The following is a 10,034-nucleotide window of genomic DNA, read 5'->3' as shown; positions in this document are numbered from 1 at the left end:
GTCTTTTCCAAGAGATTAGAACCCAAATATTTGTTTGATTGCACTTCCTGAAAATATTATAGTTCAAATATAACTTGAAGAAAGGTGGATTGCCAGACCTGTAAGAGACAATAGATTGGCCTTAGAGGGCAGTATTACAGGTGTATTGTTGAAGTATTCATATAGCAGTGACACCCCCGGGGCGCTGTATAATTTATGACATTTAAACAATATACCGTAATAATCACCCTGTCTAAGGAACTGACAACACAACTCAAACCCGAGGGAAGAGGTGATACTGTACAAGAAGAAGAAGAATTACCAGATTGTGAGATAGTGTGGTGGTGGTAAATTGAGAGGTAACTCATTTCACTTGTATCCCGCTATGACATAATTATTCCAACTCCATAAATTGGTAGATTGGTCTGCTTTTTGAAATATAACAACACTAGATTCAACTGAATGTCGTTTGTGATAAATCCAGTCAGTTAGTGTTACTATAATACAGGTGTTTTGGGATTTAATTCCAAATACTGTCTGACATAGAATTCGCGATACCATTTTTACGCTGCCAACAGGATTACGCCAGTTTCAATGACGACTTTCACTACTAGTTTGAACATTATGAGTATACTCATTACATTTAGTGCGATATAAAATGTATGTAACTTCAACAACAATAGAATATCAAACCGGTTGCCATTGACAACACTTCCTGTTTTCTGATAGTTGAAAGACTGCTACGATGACGCAAACGATAATTGTCGGCCTGTTTTGGATTGAGGTTTCACTAGAGCCTTTAACTACCGTAAGCATACGAGTTGCCGTGCTTTAACAAAGCAATAACGCGAGTTTAGCGAATTTCAAGTGTTTTTGCAACCCCTGCTCTAGCTATGTGTCGTGACTCCGCATGTGAATTACATAACTTCGTTTGTATAGAAGCACAATAGGCCGGAAACCTGTATTGTGAGCTACGTAATACTGATGAAAAGTTGAAGCTCTGTTTTATTTATGTTGTTTGCCAAGACCTCCTCTTTAAAGTTTATAGACTTAGCCATCGATGTACTTAGCTTGTTAACAATAGACTTTGGCCGAAATACGCGTTCTTTACAAAATACCGCCACACATTTTGGAATTGTTCAATAAACGTCTATTTTCATCTCAAATTGAAGGCAATGCGATCTGTTACTGTCCCCGATTCGTATCATACTACCTGACTACCCACTATACCACTGTGACTGTACCCGGTTATGTGAACAGCTTAAGGTTTGCTTAAGGATCGCGAATCATAAATCGCCCGACTTGAGGTGGCCTTGTCTCATGTGTGCGTGCAACAATGGGTCATTCCGTTGCCCAAACAGATCCTATAAATAATAAATAGTTACTGCAATGACAACCCACATATTTAGTTCGGGTAGCACGGTAGTAGCACTGCAGAGAGTGACAAGGAGCGACAGGGGGTAGTAGGAAGTTTATTTATACACATTAAACGCTGAAATGTAACATAACAACAGAATGTTCGATTATTACATATACAATACCCAAATAAAGAAAAAAACACGCTGCATATAAATAAATTTACAAACGGCACCCCATAAAAGACTACACATAAGTTATTTTAAATTTAAGACTACACATAAGTTATTGACCCAGAGCTCTTGATATTCGAAATTGACGCTTTCTGAGTTTTTTGTAAAAAGGTCAAGTAAGTTTGCGCTAATTTCTCACTTAATTAGAAGCCTACTCATAAATGGAAATACCTGGTATCGCAATAAACGTACTCCAAGGCAAAACAAGGGTATTGCTTAAAACAAGTTGCAGGTCACCAGCCTTATTCCGGGAATGAGTATTGTATTCAGTGTTTATTGATTTATTTTTAATTTTTTATATTAATTAATTACTTCGTCATTATTATTATATTGTTTATGTTTATTTCTATATAGATACAATTTGCCAGTATGGGGAATATATGTGGTTTGAATTTAGACCTGGATGGTGACGGAAAGGGAAAGGGACACGGACGTGGACGTAAACACAGCCGCGGTCATGGTCATGGTCGCAGAAAGTCTCGATCCCGATCACGATCTCGATCCCGATCTCGATCTCGATCACCAGGGCGTGGTCATAAGAAAGGACACCATAAACATTAGCACACACACGTCAATGTAGACGTTTTTCCAGAATCACGATTGATGTATTTTTTTAGTTGGGTTTGGGGTTGCACTGTTCTTCTAGTTGATATTTAGACTCACTGACCAACCATGTGTCATATTCTTGTTGATGATGGATTACTGGAGGAAACATACAACACTTGATGAGCTCCGGGAAACTCTCGGACGTTGGGAATAATATGTAAATGAGCAGAGCCGTCACGTGTTCAAACTCTACCACGCGTCACACACGACTGTCTTGAACTACAAGTTACCAGTGGATTCAAAGAAGTGACAATTCATGCTTTTGTGTTTGATATTTTTAATTGATCTTTTATTTTATATTATTTTCAATTACTGTTAAATAACAGAGTTTTTCGTGTTCCATATTTTTCCAAATACAAGACATGAAATCCTGCATATCGTAATCGGATTTATGTGTATATCAATATTTCACTTTATATGTCAATCTATTTTTCTAAGAAAGATTCCTATGAATGCATTTATGACATTATATGTGCCAGGCTATCAGAATGACAACGTGATACCAGATCACATATTACCCGCCAAGTGAAATAAATATGAATATTTTCGATTGAGATACTAGTATAGAAACATGTCTAAATTTATCGATCAAAATTTAATGTTCATTTAAAACATTGGTGTAGTAATTTACATGTTAATGAACTATAACAGATATGTACACTTGGTGTACTTTACATAATTACAATTGTCCTGTATTTGTTAATGAACTATAACAGATATGTACACTTGGTGTACTTTACATAATTACAATTGTCCTGTATTTGATCATCTTTTTAGTTATGCAACTATGCCTTTATAAGTAAGGGCTGTACATTTACAATAATGTCAGTCTGTATTTGGTGTCTGTTGTGTGCGTGTCTCTTTCTATGGTCTGAAACCATAAATTTGAACTCTCACCACATCAATGAATAAATTATACGTTGTGTTGTCCAGCGAAAGTTTCACATTTTCAAAGTATAGTATTGATTATACAATGACTAACTATCCCACAATATACCGCCCTCAAACGGCACGTCGCTAAGAATATACCTATAACGGAAAAAAATACTTCTTGACATGCGAAGATGGAACTATCAAAAATCCTTTGTTTTGTAATCATTGTGTGCACCAGTGACTCAGTGTGTTTACTGTGATAGGTATTTTTGATGTATCCAAACCTTTCACTTAGGTAACCGGGATTCGATTGTTCTCCTTGCTAGACTCGTGTCACATTCGATTCTCCCTGTCTCTCCTTTTCCTCTCGAGACAGCTTCAAATCACCTTTATTACTCGTCAACCATTAGCCAATTACAATACAGTATAAGAGACTTTGAGGCGTTGCCTCCAAACAAACAGCCAATCACACGAAAGTTTTTCACATCATAATACAATTGATTAATCTTCACTATATTAGGAAAACCACTATCATATCGTCAACATCAGTTTATATTTATGGGTACTAATGGTCTTGCAATAACATTCCACAGTTAACATTAATATATATTATTCGTTCTGGACTATGACAAGACATCGCATAAGCTTGAAATCGCAAACATCATTAGTTTTGGACTACGACCAAAGCACCACATAAGCTTTAAATCGCAAACTCATGAGAATGTGTTGTCTGGTCTCAACTAGTTCCGTCATCTGGCCTCACCATTTAACCTTTATCAGTAGATGTCATGGCAACCACTATTAAACTGACTGGCCTCATCATTTAACCTTTATCAGTAGATGCCATGGCAACCACGATTAAGCCAAAATATAAATCATGATATTACTATCACAGTGACACGAGAATGATTTTTGGCAGATTGCGATGTTTCGGCAAAGCCTAGATGAATATATCGGTATGTCTCTATATAATACATGGGTGATGGGAAGGTGGTCCACAAGTGAAACTTACGCGACTATTTAAACAATGCTTCAAGATATTATAAAGTTATCTCACGGTATATTCTTATCGACGAGTGACATTGTTGAACATAAAACGAGTGATATAACACTGTATTTCCTTGCTGGCGTTAAATAAACTGTTATCAAGCATGCAACAGCTAAACCCAAAAGCGTTAAAAGTAAAATAAGGTTTAATTCAGACGGCAGTGATTCTCAGCATATAAATTTGGCCGTTGTTGACATTGTAAACACGTCTTCAAATTTAATACCTTTTCAAATTCATATGTGGCAATCCTATGAATCAGGTGCATTCAAAATATTAAATGTTGTTCATGCATATTTTAATGAGTATTAAAATTGTAAAAATATTGCATCTAAGGACATAGGTGACATGACCTGAAGTCAGTGACATGTTTTTATAACGTTTTCATATTTTTTGCTTAAACATTAAAACCGAATTTTCTATTAAATATTTATAGTGCTATGTATACATTATGTATAACAGTGATTTGGTATCATTTGGTACAGTTGTGATGGAAATAGTGATGACATTTGAAGGAGGAAAAGTAGAGACTTTCACGGGTTCTGGGATAGACTTACAGTCTCGTGTTTATTATTTTTTGATGTTTTTTATAATATCATAAAATATGGGAGTGTGTAAATGGGGAATGCCGGGTTCGAGGTTTTATTGAAAATACACCAACAAATAAACTAGAGACTGTATGCAAGTATGGATCTGGTAGTGGTGAAGCTATCTACTGCTGGTCGACACTGGAATTCTCGGGAGGTGCATTGCTGCTAGTACGTGGGTTTTGGACGCATCCATAGAGGGAATCCAACAACTGGTCATCATTTGTTGTCTACGATTTTGTACTCTATCCTTCATTGATATGGTCTGCAGCGATAGCCACAGGGAATAGCTCTAAGAGAGCTAGCTAGCATCAATACAGTCACATATATTACATAGAAGTATACAGTTCTGCTTCGTAATAATCGTAAAAGTAGTGCCGGTCACAGGGTGGGAATAAAAAATAACACCAATCACGTGACTGAAACACAGCTGTAACACTTGATATTTTCACTCCTATAGTAATAGAAATCAGTAGATAACACACTCGAATGGATGATAGTCAATCGTATCTACAGCCATAAATTATCATTCTCAACATAACATGTATGTTATGCGGCTAAAATGAAAATTCTATAATCGTGTAAATTATTGTGTCCAAAAGCGGAAGATTGTTCAGTTTTTTGGAGAACGATGTAAAAGTTAATACATGTACTAACAAATTTCATACATCCGGCGATTAACTTATTTAGCCACACGTGTCACCTTTTTCTAATATATATCAAGACGCATTTTGTATTTGGTGACATGTACATTTCGTTGTTCTGAACAAGGCCGTAATGCATAAAGTACCTTCATTTGAGTGGTCAATCTAACCCATGAAGGGATAAATTTAAGAAAAGTGCTTGACGTCACTTTGGAGATTAATTCGCCAACACACAGTGTGAACAGTCTGTGATTGACTGTTGGTGTAACACTTGGAGATTGATTCTCCCACATACAGTGTGAACAGTCTGTGATTGACTGTTGGTGTAACACTTGGAGATTATTTCTCCCACATACAGTGTGAACAGTCTGTGATTGGCTGTTTGTGTAACACTTGGAGATTGATTTTTGCACATACAGTGTGAACAGTCTGTGATTGACTGTTGATGTAACACTTGGAGTTTGTTTTCCGTGTGGTGTGTGTCAGGCTGTATCTACTTCTCTACAAACTTGTGTATAGAAATTCCAGATGTATGCAGATGGAAGGCGATGTGGTGATGAGTTTGATAGCGGATATTGAATAATAACACCTTATGTCTATATTATGTTTTGTTTTATTAGTACAGCATGCAGATACAGAAAGATATTTTCTAATTACTGTAGACCTATGGTCATCGGGTTGTCACAATACGTTGGTTGTGTAATTGGTGTTGACGACCTAACACGTATCACGGAAGATGCAAACTGAAGGAAAAATGAAAATTATATATATAATAACCGCATACAACTTAAAATATTCTTTTCCCACTTCTTTGCAGTTACAAGTTTTATTAAAGATATATGTAGATAATTTGTAGTGGTTATTTATATGACGGGAACGTACCTTGTTTCTCACAAATATAACCTTTTCTGATGTCATTACAATACTCATCATCCATTTAAAATATAAAAAAAACACAATTAATAATGATATGATGCATAATTATCGTAATATTCGTACAAAGTGTGATCAATGGTTGATATTGTAGTTAATTGCACATACAATAGATGAAAATCAAATGAACACCATATACATATGAGAAACTATCCACATACAGTTTTTAAAAATAACGTTTGTTTTTGTAGCCCAACATAAAAGACTTTTTTGGTAGTTGCATTATAACACTAATTATACCGTAAAGTAATTACGTGAATACGAATACACACTACATATACTTCATGACAGTGAATTCATTGATTTATTTGCATATATTAGAGTAACACCTAAGCAAACAATTTCAGGTTATTATTTGTAAACTCACCTCACTTGTGCACAATCTTGGCCCTCAGCTGCGTTACGCTTGGTGTTATTGTTTGGTTCGTCATTAGCCCAGTTTGTGTAACCATTGAGCCACACAAATGTATTTTCGGTAGCTCTGTCGTTCAGACCAATCCAAAACCCAGTTTCAACCGAACTGTTAGTACCAGAATAGTAGATATATAATCTCTGAGAAGATCGTCTGTGCGTTTATCGGGAATCCTGGCCAATTGTCCATTTTCACTTTCACATTTTTGTATTGCTTCATCCCGAGTATCTGCATCAGTGTGGATTTCATACTCCACGACAACGTGATTTAGAAGCACATGTCCTGCTTGAAGAAAGTATATAATTCTTTAGAATTTTCTTGCCGCGCATGAACACAATCGATGTTGATGAATATGTTATTTAATCGCAATTATTTGAAACTAGTCTGTCATAGACTGAAAACGACTGGAACGGGATATATAAGTCAGTCGATGAAACATCTTTGTTGCAATGGGAACAATAACATTATACAGTAAGGTGCTGTGGTTAACATTGTTGCATTATAGTTTTCCATACAACTTGAGTAACTATCATTGTTCTAATGATTATAGGTTTCACACAAACCCAGTACACAAGTAAATTATGCAATAATAATTTCAATTATATACCTACCATGCACAAAATATAGCCAGGATATCGTGATGACCAAAACGAGGGTAAAGATAGTACAATTCATGGTGTATGAGCGACGCGTCAAATTATGAAAATGAAAGAATGTAAATCACGTGATTAGTAGAGTATATGTTAAACAAAGAATCACTACATAACATTAGGATATGCTTTACCTGCAATATAATGAATTAAAAATAGGTTTCATGAATTCTAAATGGATATATGAACGCGAGGGTTTTATGTTTGAAAAACAAATGACATGAAACAGAAAAATACAAATACGTTTTCATATCATCATTAGCAGGACTCTCCCTCGCTCGAGGCGAGTTGCACTGTCTGCTGAACTGACTGACAAGTTTATTGCGTTGCAAAATACAATTACGCCAAGACCAGAATACATACGAGACGATATATGTTTCGCAGTCTTATGAATCCGTTGTTTCCTAATCCAAACTGTTCTAATTAACTTGACAACCAAACAGGTTTGTCAGTTGAATTTAAGCTAAAGCCAAATAGCGGACTGCCAATACTAGTGTAAATGAAGCGACTTCATTTTTTCCAACACATTTTAATTTGTGTAATGGTTTTATTGGCTCCATGTGTAAAATCGGCCTGTTTTTTAAGTAATATACTTCATGTAAATTGTGGACATAACGGTATACATGAGTTGATAATTCAGTTACTGGTTTCAAACCAAATGAATAGAGATATACTTACGTATGAGTGCTAATTCTTCTTCTTACTTCACGCAGTGTGACTTAAGGTAGAGATGCAGTTCACCTAACAGGTATTTTAATTAGTTAATTAGGAAACCAAGATGACCTCCCTTGTCCACAATACTATATATTTTCGGAAAGCTTATTGTATGAATTTTAAAATTGTGTTAGTATTTTTGTATGGTCACTGTAGTGTGAAATATGCACAAAAATGTGTTTTTTTGGTCAAAAGTGATTTAAACAAATTTGCTTCTAAACCATGCTTCTGTTTCCTGTCAAAATTGGTTTATGGGTACATCTGTTTATTATCAAGAAAGTGCTGTCTAGAAAACTGTCTACCAGTTGTCAATTTTGCAGGGCAGCAGCCCAAATTTCACTACTTCAAGTTTATGCATATATTAACACCCAGGCTAGTTGTCTGTGCGATTGTTGTAACACTGTTCAACGAAAAACAATGTCCCGACGGCGTTTTGAAGATAAACACATTGTCAATCATTTGTGAAAATTTCAAAACAAAAGGTCAAAGCGTCTAGGAGCTATTTTTTTAAAAATGTTCTGGGTGCACTAAAAAGAAGCTGAGATAATTGCTAATTTACTTAACAATTCACTCAGTAAGAAGTTTGCTAATGCTCATAATTAAAATGGCTGTAACAGTTCCAAATTTAAATGTATTATCGTTTTGTTAAAAGTTAAATATAGTGCATAATATTGAGATCCCGTCATTTCTTTTTTTCACCATGTTTCTTTTTTATATTATATGTACAGCCTTGCTAAATCTTGCTAAGCATTCAAAAGAGAGAATGTTTGAAACTGTCATCTACATTTTAAAATCGTTTTTTGAGTATGTTCCACTATTCACAATTCTACAAAATTACAACAGTCTATAGCCAAGACTGTTTGGATAATAAAAGGCCAAAAAAAAAAATCACTCCCAAGTGCCCTCGAACCTGCATCTCTAGCTTAACGCGAACACATCAACGTATTTATAAATGTTTAAGCGTGCAAACCGCACAAATATCTGCTATCAGAAATCTACTTGTTACAATGATTGAGTATCAGAGAATATGCAAATATTCAACAATGTTTTTTGCAAGAATTCGTGTCAGTTATTGTGTTTAAATTGTTTATTGAAACACATGTTTGTCATTATTGTCATCGGGAGCATATATTCGTGCATGGAAAACAAATGAATCAAAATTGAGCAGGAAAACGATTTGCAAAATGAGTATCTCTTTTAAAAGCATGATAATAATTGTGTGTTAAAACAAATTTTAGAATTACCAAATATCGTCTTCATCATCTATGTGTTTCCACAAAAGGAATGCCAAGGATGATTCGTGAACATTTTGTCAGTCAGATTTCACAAACTAATCATTATTGTTACATTTTTACACAACTTGCATATTATGTGACATAACATTATTACAGCAAGACATCTAAAATATTACGTAACATCTCTGTGTAGATTCGTTCCGGAAAAAAAATCGTGAGATAGAAAGACTTATACAAATGAACTAAACTATAATCGTCATCACGTTTTTTGAGGCAGTATAGACAGGTCATGTTTTCAGAAGTTTTTCTCCCACGAACGTGCACTCACAAGGCCCACTGATAACAAACACGTGTTCATCTCGCGCTTCCAAACGCTCTTTCTAGTATCATCAGTGACACGAACCTATTAGCATTGCCATTTCGTAAAAATTCTGAATTCACGAATAAAATAATCTCGCCTCAAGTAGATTATAGATGTATTTGTTGTTTTGTACACTGGAAGTTCTATAAATTCGCCTTAGTGTTCATGCTAGGCCACACTGCACTGTCCGACAGAGAAGAAGTCATCAGGTAAGTATAAATCTGACTTGTCACTCTCGAATACTGCATAAACCGTCTACAAATATCGTTATTCAATTCAACACACATTAAACATTCACTTAAATGTTATTTAACTTAGTTGTTGAACTTCCCGAACATTTAGATATTTTTCAGTTCTGGTATCAAGATGAAGATTATTAACATTACCCTATTTGTCCTGGTATCAT

General features: G+C 35.2%; 1 long non-coding RNA gene across 1 annotated transcript; it reads left to right on the top strand.

The window, feature by feature from the left end:
- Nucleotides 1-204: 204 nt before the first annotated feature.
- Nucleotides 205-2,580, top strand: LOC102802413 (uncharacterized). The gene is made up of 2 exons (XR_438600.3): nucleotides 205-338; nucleotides 1,923-2,580. It is a non-coding gene; the product is annotated as an uncharacterized LOC102802413 (long non-coding RNA).
- The last annotated feature ends 7,454 nt before the right edge of the window (nucleotides 2,581-10,034 follow it).

This window comes from Saccoglossus kowalevskii, chromosome 11 (assembly GCF_978046115.1).
Source record: "Saccoglossus kowalevskii chromosome 11, keSacKowa6.1, whole genome shotgun sequence".
In the NCBI taxonomy this organism is placed as follows: domain Eukaryota; kingdom Metazoa; phylum Hemichordata; class Enteropneusta; family Harrimaniidae; genus Saccoglossus; species Saccoglossus kowalevskii.
The sequence above is the reverse complement of the archived record's forward strand: the minus strand, read 5'-3'. Positions and strand labels throughout refer to the sequence as shown.